The following is a 12,387-nucleotide window of genomic DNA, read 5'->3' as shown; positions in this document are numbered from 1 at the left end:
TTCTTTACTCACCTTGCCAGGAAACCCCAGGGCTCCCAAAAGCCTCAAATGTGCCCATGACACATTATCTGGAAAGGCCATGGAGATGCCAAATTGAATAAAAATTTACGGGTTTTTACAATAAGTGGAACTGAAATATTGTAAGGATGCCAGTCAGCCTCTCAGGGGAGCTCACTGGCATTCTGTGGTTGGACCTTGGTCCCACCATGAGGGCTGGTGACTGATGCTGTCACTTGACTACATGACATTGCCCTCCCTCTGAGACTCATCTGGCCCCTTCTGGTGGCACAAACTCGATTCCCAGTCCAGCCTTCCCACGCAGGCTGAATCTGTTGTACAAATCAACAGGCTGCAAGTGTCTTGGCAGTTTCCCCCTCCTCTCGGTTTCCTTCTTGGAAGAACAGGAGAGGTCCCTATCTGCTGCAAAACCAAGCATTTTTAATGGAAGTACAGCTAAAAGACGCATTAAGGGGAAACACAGTATTGGAACTTTATAACACTAACATTCTTTTTGTTCTCCTCTTCATAAAATTACTTCAAAGCCACATTATGTCATAGTGTGGATGAAAAGGGGCTGGGTTAAAAAAAGGGAATTTCATTACTAACATCACCATGGTTAACCCCAGTGCCAAGATTAACAAACCAGCCTAACCCTCTGGCAATTCACTGTCATTTAATATATACTTAGAGCCCACCCTGTGTGAAGAAATGGGGAGAACACACACGTGGCCCTTCCCAATCAGACTTTACAGCCCAAAAAGGCAAGGCTCACATCTGGCATATCCTTTCCATAAAAATATTAAAATGCCACACAGGCATGAACCAATCATTTTTAAATGGGCCTATAAACCTTAATGTTTGATAGGTGTAAGTTCTCTCTGTGTCTTTCTATTCCACACTGAAACATTTTATGGTGATTTGGAAAGAAATACCAGTATTCTTCTTTCCCTTTCTCTGACTTCAGTGTTCTGCAACTCCCCCAAAGCCTGTTACACAACAGGCACTCTGCAAGGCTCAGGAGCTCAGAGCTGAGAAATGTATGGAACATGCTCTCAGAATGCTGAGACTGGAAGGGAGAGAGGGTGATAAGAGCAAGTGGGGCCAGATAAGGATATAATGGGGGTGTTCATGACCCAGATCATGAAAGAAGCAGCTCAGGAGTTTGGGTATAGTAGATAAAGAGGGTACTATTTATGGAGGGTGGGAGGGGAGAGGGAAGGTTTGGGCAGTGAACTTTGTGAGCCAAGGAGGAAAATGGTCAAGTTTGTCCTTCAGAAAGATAAGCCTGATGGCTGGGTGGGGAACAGATCAGAAGGGAGACGGGGGATTAAAGCTGCTGAAATGGCCAAGGCAGAGGGAAGGCTGAACTCAAAGGCAGCAGGTATCCAAGTGTAAGTGCTACCCAGGCAGAGCTTTCATCTTCATATGCTTGCTTTCTTCAAACTGGTCGTCCTGAGAACATGCCTGCAGTGGCTGGACTGGTTCTCCTTCCACAATTCATCCTTTTCCCACATAATGAAAGAAAGGCACCTCTCACCACCAAGAATCTTACTATAGTGTAATGTGCCGGAGTAAAAAGACTTGGGGTGGGGACAGAGAGGTTGAAAACAAGGGGACAATTCAAAATATAAACATCCATCTTATTAACAGACATATTTTCCCCCAAACTTTACTTTTTACATAAATGTCTTTTTATATAAATTTATATTCATTAATTACCAAAATTAAAAATATATTTCTGCTGTTTTGGTCCATTTTGAACTACTATAAATGATGGAAATAAGTGTAACCAGCATTTTTAAATTGCATATAGACTTATGATCAAAAGGAATTTTTTTAATGTCTTAATTTTGAATTTATATATACTTTGTAAACGAGAAGTATATTGGGGTTATCAATAATAGACTTTCAAGTATAAAAATATATTACATTAGGATAAAATTCTTGGAGGGGTAAAATGGAAATGGAAATTTAAAAAGAAAAAGGAATGGTGTGGGCTTCCCTGGTGGCGCAGTGGTTGAGAGTCCGCCTAGCCGATGCAGGGGACACGGGCTCGTGCCCCGGTCTGGGAGGATCCCACATGCCGCAGAACGGCTGGGCCCATGAGCCATGGGAGCTGGGCCTGCGCGTCCGGAGCCTCTGCTCCTCAACGGGAGAGGCCACAGCAGTGAGAGGCCCTCGTACTGCAAAAAAAAAAAAAAAACAGAAAGAAATGCTGTAAAAATCTACAATTATTAAAGAAGATGTAGTTCATATATATGTATATATAAATTTTTCTTTTTTTTGCGGTACGAGGGCCTCTCACTGCTGTGGCCTCTCCCGTTGAGGAGCACAGGCTCCGGACGCGCAGGCCCAGCTCCCATGGCTCATGGGCCCAGCCACTCCGTGGCACGTGGGATCCTCCCGGACCGGGGAAAGAACCGGCGTCCCCGCATCGGCAGGCGGACTCTCAACCACTGCGCCACCACGGAAGCCCCCAAACTAAGGTACAAACTTTTTTTCTTTTTTTTTTTTTTTGCGGTACGCGGCCCTCTCACTGTTGCGGCCTCTCCCGTTGCGGTGTACAAGTTCCGGATGCACAGACTCAGCGGCCATGGCTCACGGTCTCAGCCGCTCCGCGGCATGTGGGATCTTCCTGGACCGGGGCACGAGCCCGTGTCCCCTGCATCGGCAGGTTGACTCTCAACCACTGAGCCACCAGGGAAGCCCTAAATTTTTAAAATTTGCATGCAGTAAAAGTCCCTCTTTGGAGTTACTGTTGTAAGGATTTTTGGCAAATGTATTCACCATCACAATCAAGATGCAGAACAGGGACTTCCCTGGCAGTCCAGTGGTTGGGACTTCACCTTCCAATGCAGGGGGTGCAGGTTCAATCCCTGGTCGGGAAACTGGGATCCCACATGCCTTGTGGCCAAGGGACCAGGACATAGAACAGAAGCAATGTTGTGACAAATTCAATAAAGACTTCGGGACTGGTCCATGTAAACAAAAATTTAAAAAAAAAAGATTCAGAACAGCTGCCTCACCCCGCAAAATTCTCACACGCTGCCCCTTTGGAGTCTATCCTTCCCTCCGTTTCAATCATCGGTAACCACTGTATCAATATTTGATACAGTATTGTAGTGTCATCTTTTCCAAAATTTCTTATAAATGGAATCATGCAACCTTTGGGGGTCTGACTTCAACCATTTTACTGTGCTTACCAATAGTTCATTCCTTTTCGTTGCTCAGTAGTATTCCATTGTGTGGCTAGGCCACAGTTTATCCATCACCAGTTGAAGGATATTTGAGTTTTTCTCCAGTTTCTGGCCATTAGAATAAAGGTTCTATAAACATTTGCATACAGGTCTTTGTGTGAGCATAGGTTTTCATCTCATATGGGTAAATACTTAGAAGTGGGTTATTGAGTCATGCAGCAAGTACGTGTTTAACTTTAAAGAAACTGCCAAACTGTTGGCTGTACCATTTTCCATTCCCACCAACAATGCATAAAAGTTCCACTTGCTTCACATCCTCACCAGCACTTGGTATTATTTTCTGTGTTTTAGTTTCAGCCGTTCTAATAGGTATTTAGTGGTATCACATTATAGTTTTAATTTGCATTTTCTTAAAGACATAGAGCATCTTTTCATGTGCTTATTTGCCATCCCTATATCTTTTTTAATGGTGTCCAAATAGTTTTGTCACAGTTTTATTGGGTTGGTTTATTATTATTATTATTATTAGATTTTGAGGGATACAAGTCCTTTGCCAGACATATGATTTGCAAATATTTTTTCCCAGTCAGTGGCTTGTCTTTTTATCCTCTTTGGAGTGCCTTTCACAGAGCAAAATGTTTTAATTTGGTAAGGTCTACTTTATCAATTTTTTTCTTTTATGGATTATGCTTTTGGTGTTACATCTGAAATCACTTTAGTAACCCAGGTTTACAATGTTAGAATGTTCCTATGTTTTCTCCTAGAAGTTTTGTGGTTTTAGGTTTTAAATTTAGGTCTATGATAATTTCGAGTTAATTCTTGTGTAAAATATGAGGGGGTATGGGTTGAGCTTCAGATTTTTTACCATGGACATTCAACTGTACCAACATCATTTGTTGAAACGTATTATTTAACATGAATGATGGTGGGTATCGATCATTAGTATTTAGACTTTACTGGATACCTTTAAAGAGTAATAATGAGGAATGAAATGTTTTTCTTTTCATGTGTCAGTATTCGTAATATGCTGGGTTAGATTCTTTGCAAATATTTGAAATTATAGAAAACATTTTATTTTTAAGTTATTTTTTATTGAAGTATAGTTGAATTACAGTGTTGTGTTAATTACTGCTCTACAGTAAAGTGATTCAGTTATTTATATATATATAAATGTATATATTATATATATACAAATATATATTTATATATAAATATATATATATATATACACACATTCTTTTTCACGTTCTTTTCCATTATGGTTTTATCACAGGATATTGAATATAGTTCCCTCTGCTGTACAGTAGGACCTTGTTGTTTACCCATTCTATATATACCAATTTGCATCTGCTAATCCCAAACTCCCACTCCTACCCTCTACCACCTTCCTCCCCCTTGGCAACCACCAGTCTATTCTCTATATCCTGATTTTGTTTCTGTTTCATAGATAGGTTCACTTGTGTTATATTTTAGATTCCACATATAAGCGATATCATAAGGTATTTGTCTTTGTCTTTCTGACTTACTTCACTTAGTATGATAATGTCTAGTTGCATCCATGTTGCTGTAAATGTCATTATTTTGTTCTTTTCTATGGACGAGTAGTATTCCATTGTATATATGTACCACATCTTCTTTATCCATTCATCTGTTGTTGGACATTTAGGTTGTTTCCATGACTTGGCTATTGTGAACAGTGCTGCTATGAATATAGGAGGGCATGTATCTTTTTTTGTTGTTGTTTTGTTTTGTTTTGCTGTACACAGGCCTCTCACTGTTATGGCCTCTCCCGTTGCAGAGCACAGGCTCCGGACGCACAGGCTCAGCGGCCATGGCTCATGGGCCCAGCCGCTCTGCGGCATGTGGGATGTTCCCGGACCGGGGCACGAACCCATGTCCCCTGCTTCGGCAGGCGGACTCTCAACCACTGCGCCACCAGGGAAGCCTGGCATGTATCTTTTTGAATTATAGTTTTGTCTGGGTATATGCCCAGGAGTGGGATTGCTGGATCATATGGTAATTCTATTTTCAGTTTTCTGAGGAACCTGCATACTCTTTTCTACAGTGGCTACACCAACTTACATTCCCACCAACAGTGTAGGAGGGTTCCCTTTTCTCCACATCCGTTCCAGCATTTGTTATTTGTAGACTTTTTTTTTAATTTAACATTTTCTAAATAACTTTTTAAAAATTTATTTATTTATTTTTGACTGTGTTGGGTCTTCATTTCTGTGCGAGGGCTTTCTCTAGTTGCGGCAAGCAGGGGCCACTCTTCATCGCGGTGCGCGGGCCTCTCACTATCGCAGCCTCTCTTGTTGTGGAAACATAGGCTCCAGACGCGCAGGCTCAGTAGTTGTGGCTCACAGACCTAGTTGCTCCGTGGCCTGTGGGGTCTTCCCAGACCAGGGCTCGAACCCGTGTCCCCTGCATTGGCAGGCAGATTCTCAACCACTGAGCCACCAGAGAAGCCCATATTTGTAGATGTTTTAATGATGGCCATTCTGACTGGTGTGAGGAGATACCTCATTGTAGTTTTGATTTGCATTTCTCTAATAATTAGTGATGTTGAGCATCTCTTCATGTGCCTATTGGCCTGTATCTCTTCTTTGGAGAAATGTCGCTTTAGGTCTTCTGCCCATTTTTTGATTGGGTTTTTTGTTTTTTTGTTGTTGAGTTGTACGAACTGTTTGTATATTTTGGAAATTAAGCCCTTGTCAGTCGCATCATTTGCAAATATTTTCTCCCATTCCGTAGGTTGTCTTTTCGTTTTGTTTATGGTCTCCTTTGCTGTGCAGAAGCTTGTAAGTTTGATTAGGTCCCATTTGTTTATTTTCATTGCCTTGGGAGACTGACCTAAGAAAACATTGGTACAATTTATGGCAGAGAATGTTTTGCCTGTGTTCTCTTCTAGGAGTTTTATGGTGTCGTGTCTTATGTATAACAAACATTTTAGAGGGAAGCTTGATAATATATGAGGGCTACATAGTTTTCCAAAATTATTTTGGGGAATATTCAGGCAAAAAAAGAAAAGTTCTGAAGACCTCTCAAGTATCGGCAGAAGAAATAGAGAAAAAGGGTTTTACTGAAGAGTATTTCAACTCTGAAGGCTAATAATTTGACACTAGCAGAGAGGAAAGTTAGAGAGAAAGAAGTAAAAAAAAGAAAAAATGACAACCTGGTTCTAACTTGAGGGGGATGTTGTGTGGTTGATGGTATTGCCACCAACCAAGCTCAGAAATACAGGAGGTAGAGCAGACAGGGGTGGCAGAGAGGATAAGAGCTCAATGTGGATTATGCCTTTGGATAAAAGCATGGAAAGAAGCAGTTATTATTTTATGGGGTTAGAGTCTGTTTTGTTTTGGTTTGGATTGGGTGGAGATTTGTCTTTCTATTCACTCTTTTCATTTTATGTGTGTGTGTATGTGTGTGTGTGTGTGTGCACGCACGTGTGCACAGGTGCACTAAAAGGTTACTTTATGTTGGACTGTTTCTTCATATACAAATTGATGTTTGACTCAGGCTAGTAGTAGAGAAGTTTGTGTGGTGTGATGGAAAAGCAAAGACGGGAAACATGCAGGTATGAAGTATGAATCCCACCTTTGCTACCACTAGCTGAGTGGCCTTGGGCAAGGTACCTTACTTCTCTGAGCCTCACTTTCTTTGTGTGTAATATGGTAGTAATAACACCTACTTGAAACAGGATATTAGACGGATATTTTTCTCATGGAACTGCAACCAAGGACAAAGGGCAACAAGTACCCCCCACACGCACATTCTAATAAGAGAGGCTAGAAGATCCAGATAAGTTTGCTTATTTGTTTATGCCAAGTGAGTTATTAAGTCTAGGAGAGGGAGTCTAGGATACTAAAGTATAATTTTCAAAACAAACAAAGTACAATATTACACACATATAAATAGAAGATTACCCATACAAACTCACTGCTAAAACCCTGGCACTGAGAGGGAAGAGCTGGGGAGTGTACCTAAGGCCATGGCAGGCAGAGAGGAAAATAGCCCACCTGACTGACTGTCCCATTGATACCTACAGTCCTCCTATCATTGCCCTTGATGGCCCCCAGCCCCTCCACACAGCCCTGTGGGCATCTCCAAGGACCTCTGGCCTCCATCTGTCAGTTCTATGCAGGTTACTTTGTGCCTGCCTTACCTGCCAGCCATGGCCCCCAGGGGTTGCAGGCTGTCTTTCTGCTCTCTTCCATCACCCAGTCAGAGAGCCACTGAAACTTCTGGGTGCTGTCTCACAGTACTTTGAGGGATGACACTGGGCCTGCTGGAGGCTCCGTGAACTTCCCCTGGTCTACTGGCCTCAAAGAGCACACACTGGACATGGAGTTTCTTCCCAAGGCCGAACTCTGGGAATCAACTCACAGGGTCACTTTGCTCTGGGGCCACCAAACCTACTGGGGATATTGGTGTCTCCTCTCCAGGTCTGGCCCAGGAAATACAAGGATAGGCTTGGGTTCAGAGTCCTCCCTCTCCTCAACAACCATCACATGCACAGTTAGTTCAAACTCTTGTTTCCTTTCTCTCATCAACAACTCCTTCCCCCAGCCTAGGGCACCTCTGTCTAGTGGGGGTGGGAGATGAGGTGGTACTAGTTCTGGCTGATTTTCTCAAGCTCCTATAATACCCGAACCCAAGGCTTTTGAAATTAAGAGCTGAGACCTTGCTGTCTTTGTTCTCCAGCTCATTCCAGACACTCCTCCCCAGTCTGGGGGACAATGCCAGGCTCTGGTCTCAGGCCAACTGGCAAAAGCATTGTGGTGGAAAGAGGTGGAGAACCCCAGTTAATACTTCACCTCCTCTTACCACATTCATTTTATATGACGTACACCTTAGGTGTGATCTGCGATATTCCAGTTTTCATTAAGACCTGGCTGGCCCAGAGTCTGATTGCTTCTGGCCCCGAGTCATCTTCGAGCCGTGGGTCTGCGGTGAAGCTCATCTGAGCACATTAAGGCTAGCTAGGGAGGCCATGGGCACAGACCACAAACCCCTGGCCTGAGACAAGCTGCTTGGCTCCCACTGGGAGTCTCAGAAACCCAAGCCTACTGCACAGCAGGGGAGCAGGAAGGGAGAGTGAGGGCGAGGGGAGGCTGGTCTCCGGTGCTCTGTCCACATCAGGGCAGAAACCCTGCCAGGATCAACAGCCTGGCTCCTGGCAAAGCCTCTGCCAGGCTCCCTCAACACTGTGGTCACCAAAGGCCTGTGTTTTTTCTGAGATGTGGATTTTGAAAATGACCTCCTGAGGTCTGGCAAACAACTGAGTTCTTAGAGGAAAGAGGACAGGGAGGTGACGCCTCGCTCCAAGGGGGTTATGAAAGCAGAGCAGGCTGTTACTGCGTGGGAATGGTGCTACAACAGCATCAGTGAACGCTCAGCGTTCACCTCCATAAGACAAAACTGCAGCCCAGGACGTGGAATCAAGTCACGGAATTGTACACCCCCAAAAGAGACCACTGGAGATGAGTTCTCAAATGCTGTTTCCGCAGTTCAGGGGTCGATACTGTTCCTCAAACCACTTCACCTGGCTCATCTCTGAACTCCTCTACTTGAGCATGCAAAGTCATTACCTTACCCTGCCTCCTGCCTCTGCTGAGAGATGTTCTCTTGACTCTTCTTCCTGCCATTTTTCCTCCTCTTGGTCTTCTGTCTCCTCTTGCGATCTCCTTTCCTACAGAGAAAGCTGACCTTCACATATACTTTTGACCAATTATGGAGTATCTTACACTCGGTGCATTGAGATCCATGCAAGAGAGCCCCAGCCAGGCCCTGTGCTTCGTGTGCCCTGCCCTGACCGTCCTCTGCTGTGCTCCTCTCCATGCGGCGGAAAGTCTTCAGGGTCAAGGGAGCATGATGACCCAGAGCCCTCAAGCCACCCACAACTCAAACATGGTCCCCAAATTTCCCACCCCATTGGCCCCTGCCAGCTTCTAGAACCCACATCTGCTTCTTCTCCAATGTTCATAAGGCCCTAGGGGTGGAGGGCAAGGGGAAGGTGTTTGTGAGAAGAACAGACAGAATATGGACACGTGGAATGAGGTGTGCACACCTATGCACATAAGGTCTCTTCAGCAGCCCAGGACTTGGCTCTCCCTGTGTGTTCTAGGGCAGGACCTTGAGGGCAATGAGAATCCAGACTCCTTCCATGACATTAGGAAGGTATACTTGTCAACTTTGGATGGTAGAACATATTTTATTCAACAGCTTTTAGCTTGAATTATAACGTTAAAATGAGATAATGCGGTATAGGGCTTCCATTTGTACTCTTCCCCCCAACCTTGTAAACATGAGGGGTGGGCCGGTACTCTTGTATCAGGTGTGGGGTTTGTATCCATCCAGGTTTGTCTCCTTTCCTATAAAGACTCATAAACTGTCTTGAAGTAAATTGAAGAATATGTGGAGTGGTTTGGTTGGCCTTGACTGCACGTTAAAAGGCACGAGCAAACCCCAACTAGGGAATTAGATTGGCACATTTTTTCTGCCTCTCCAATCTTTCCAAAGTCAAGATATTCCAAAGGCCACTTTTAAAGGGCTTTTTAAAATACTTTGTTCATTGTGCTTATCTGAATTGTAACTAACTCCACAAGTACATACTCAAGGAATTTTGTACTATCATGTTGACATTTCAGAAGGATTTGATTAGTTCTAACTTCACAAAGGAGGTACATGTATTCTGTACTGTGGAGACTCTGAATGAGCTTCCCTGTACTGGTTGTGAGCTTATCCATTGTTACCCTTAACCCCACAGTGGAAGGTTATTGCTTAGTGTCACTGTGGGAAAAGTGTTTCCTTGACGTGAATTTACACTTAAGAGTAGAATGATTAAGAAACATTTTTACTGATTTATGAGATGGGCGGTTTGTGAAAACTTATTTTTGCACCACATAGCTCTTTTGAATTGGCAACAATATCATTAAAAATAAGCAGGCAGCCTTTTTAGTCCATAATGCTATATATGTGTGTACTCGCTCACACCTACACCCACACACAAACTTGATCTGATTGTTTTGGGTAGGATACACGAAGTTCTAACAATTAAGAAAAAAGTATTTCCTCTAACCCCACAAGCTTCTTTATTCCCCATTCTTGAGATTTACATATTTATATATCTCATATACAAATTTTGAAGGTTCATTCTGAAAACAGCAAACTTGTCTTTATCTTGATTGGCTTTAGAAAAAGTGAGATAAATTCTTTTCATAGTCCAGGGACATTAGTAAAAAGTCAGACAAGATTATAATTGAATTCTGACCAATCCAGTGACTAACTGCAAAACCTCGGGAAACATCCTGAAACTTTCTGAAAGCCTCCTCTGTAAAATGGGAGTAATGATACCTACCTTATAGATTTGTCTGAGAATACATAATGGCAGATGTAAAATACTTGACATGCTGCCTGGCTCATAGCAAAAACTCAATAAATGGTGGATCTATTTGTAATTACCATTTCTTTTTTTATTTGTTCCTGAAATTTGCTATCAGAGAAGTGTATCAACTCTACAATTGGTCTACCATTTCTTCCAAACTTTTTTCAAAACTGATAATTTGATAGATTTTCATCATCTCCTGACTTCTTCCTTTGATGAGCATTTTGGAGGTCAGAGCAAATGGCCTGGGGTTAGGGTAAATTCCTTCCCTACACCTACTACTCTGGCCACAGCTTGGGATATAAAAGCACAACCTCAAAACAACAGAAAGATATAAAAAGCTAATAAAAGTTGAGGGAAACTCTCTAGCTTCTAGTGGGTACAATGTGTGCATTTCTAACACAACTGAAACGACACTTTAAACCTAGATTTTAAATGTGTTTGCCTCAGTTCACCAGCTTCTAACAAGCAGCTATTTCCCCCCAAAATAAGGGCAACTTCGCCATCTACTGTTTCCATTTCATAATCACTGAAAAGAAACTGCTTGGTCTTAACAATGTAAAGCTCGGAAAAGTCTTTTTCCTTCTATAACTAATAATGCAGTCTCTATTTCAGCTTCCAGAATAAACTCCGTTTTACAGAGTTTCACTGTTTGAAAATCTCTTGTTGGGGCCTGAAGGTGGCTCGATGTTGAGAATGGGTCTTGGATAAATTTAGTTAAATTTCTTTTCCCAAATTTTGTACCATGTGTATCTGTCCTCAAGCCTTCACCCTCGATTTAGTTATACTTAAAATTGACTAATGGGTGGCAAATTGTGTGTGGTTTGGTACCTCTGCCTTGAAAATTGTACAGGCAGGGAGTACTGGGAGTTGGGAGAAACCTGAGAAATATTGAGAAGCCAATCGGTGGTTACTGCTCAGAAAGTAGTTATACTTGCTTGACAGATCCACATAAGACCTGGGAAGAGTGGAGTCAGCGATCTAGATCAGCTCTGTGGTGCCCTAGCAACAGATCCTCAACTTGCCCCGCCCCACAGACAGTCGACAGCCATGTCGTCTCCTGGATGTAACTTTTTCCTCTGCCTCTACCATGATTTATTACTGCATACCAACAAATGGCTAATACAGAGCTTTTTGTTAACTGTAAAGTGGTTTTGGAAACAGCTTGTATGAAAGGCACTTTGCAAAATCAAGTCCTAAGTACTTCATGAAGCTGGAGAAAAGGTACCCTTTCCACATTTATGTACATGTCTGGCGTTTTGTTTTTCCATCACCTCACTTGGCCCCGGGAAACACCTTTCATCTTCAAATGGCTCTCTTCCACACGTCGGTGTTAATTCAGTCTCTGGTGAATTGTTTCTGCCCCTGGGTGTGATCCTCAGACACCAAGACTGTAAGATTCCTGTGTAATAATCTGGAAGGTAACAGTTCATTTTCCACAAACAATAAAATAATGTAACGTGTCTTTACCTCCTACCGGGATAAACTGCACACCCCTCACAGAGAACAAGGACGCCCTGCTCCTCACAGAGAACAAGGACCCCTGTTCACATCCTGGACAGGAAGCAAAATGATTTAGAACAAGTGGAGTTTTTCACGTTTTTGGAAGTGTGTTCGTCTCTACCACTGGACTGGATTCTAGCCCTTAGATTCCAGCTCTTTTTGGGGTCATTTCCCTCCTGAAATTGGGATCAAAGTGGACAAAGCCCATGACCTGGCCAGGGTATACACCCCGGAAGAGGAGGCTTTGGTTTACTTTGGTGGAGACAAGGGGCTTTCCAAAACTAAAGTTATTGGGAAAAG

Source organism: Delphinapterus leucas, chromosome 3 (assembly GCF_059928025.1).
Source record: "Delphinapterus leucas isolate spDelLeu-1000000601 "Yukka" chromosome 3, BTC_Dleu_Yukka2, whole genome shotgun sequence".
In the NCBI taxonomy this organism is placed as follows: domain Eukaryota; kingdom Metazoa; phylum Chordata; class Mammalia; order Artiodactyla; family Monodontidae; genus Delphinapterus; species Delphinapterus leucas.
This window is presented reverse-complemented; position numbering follows the sequence as displayed.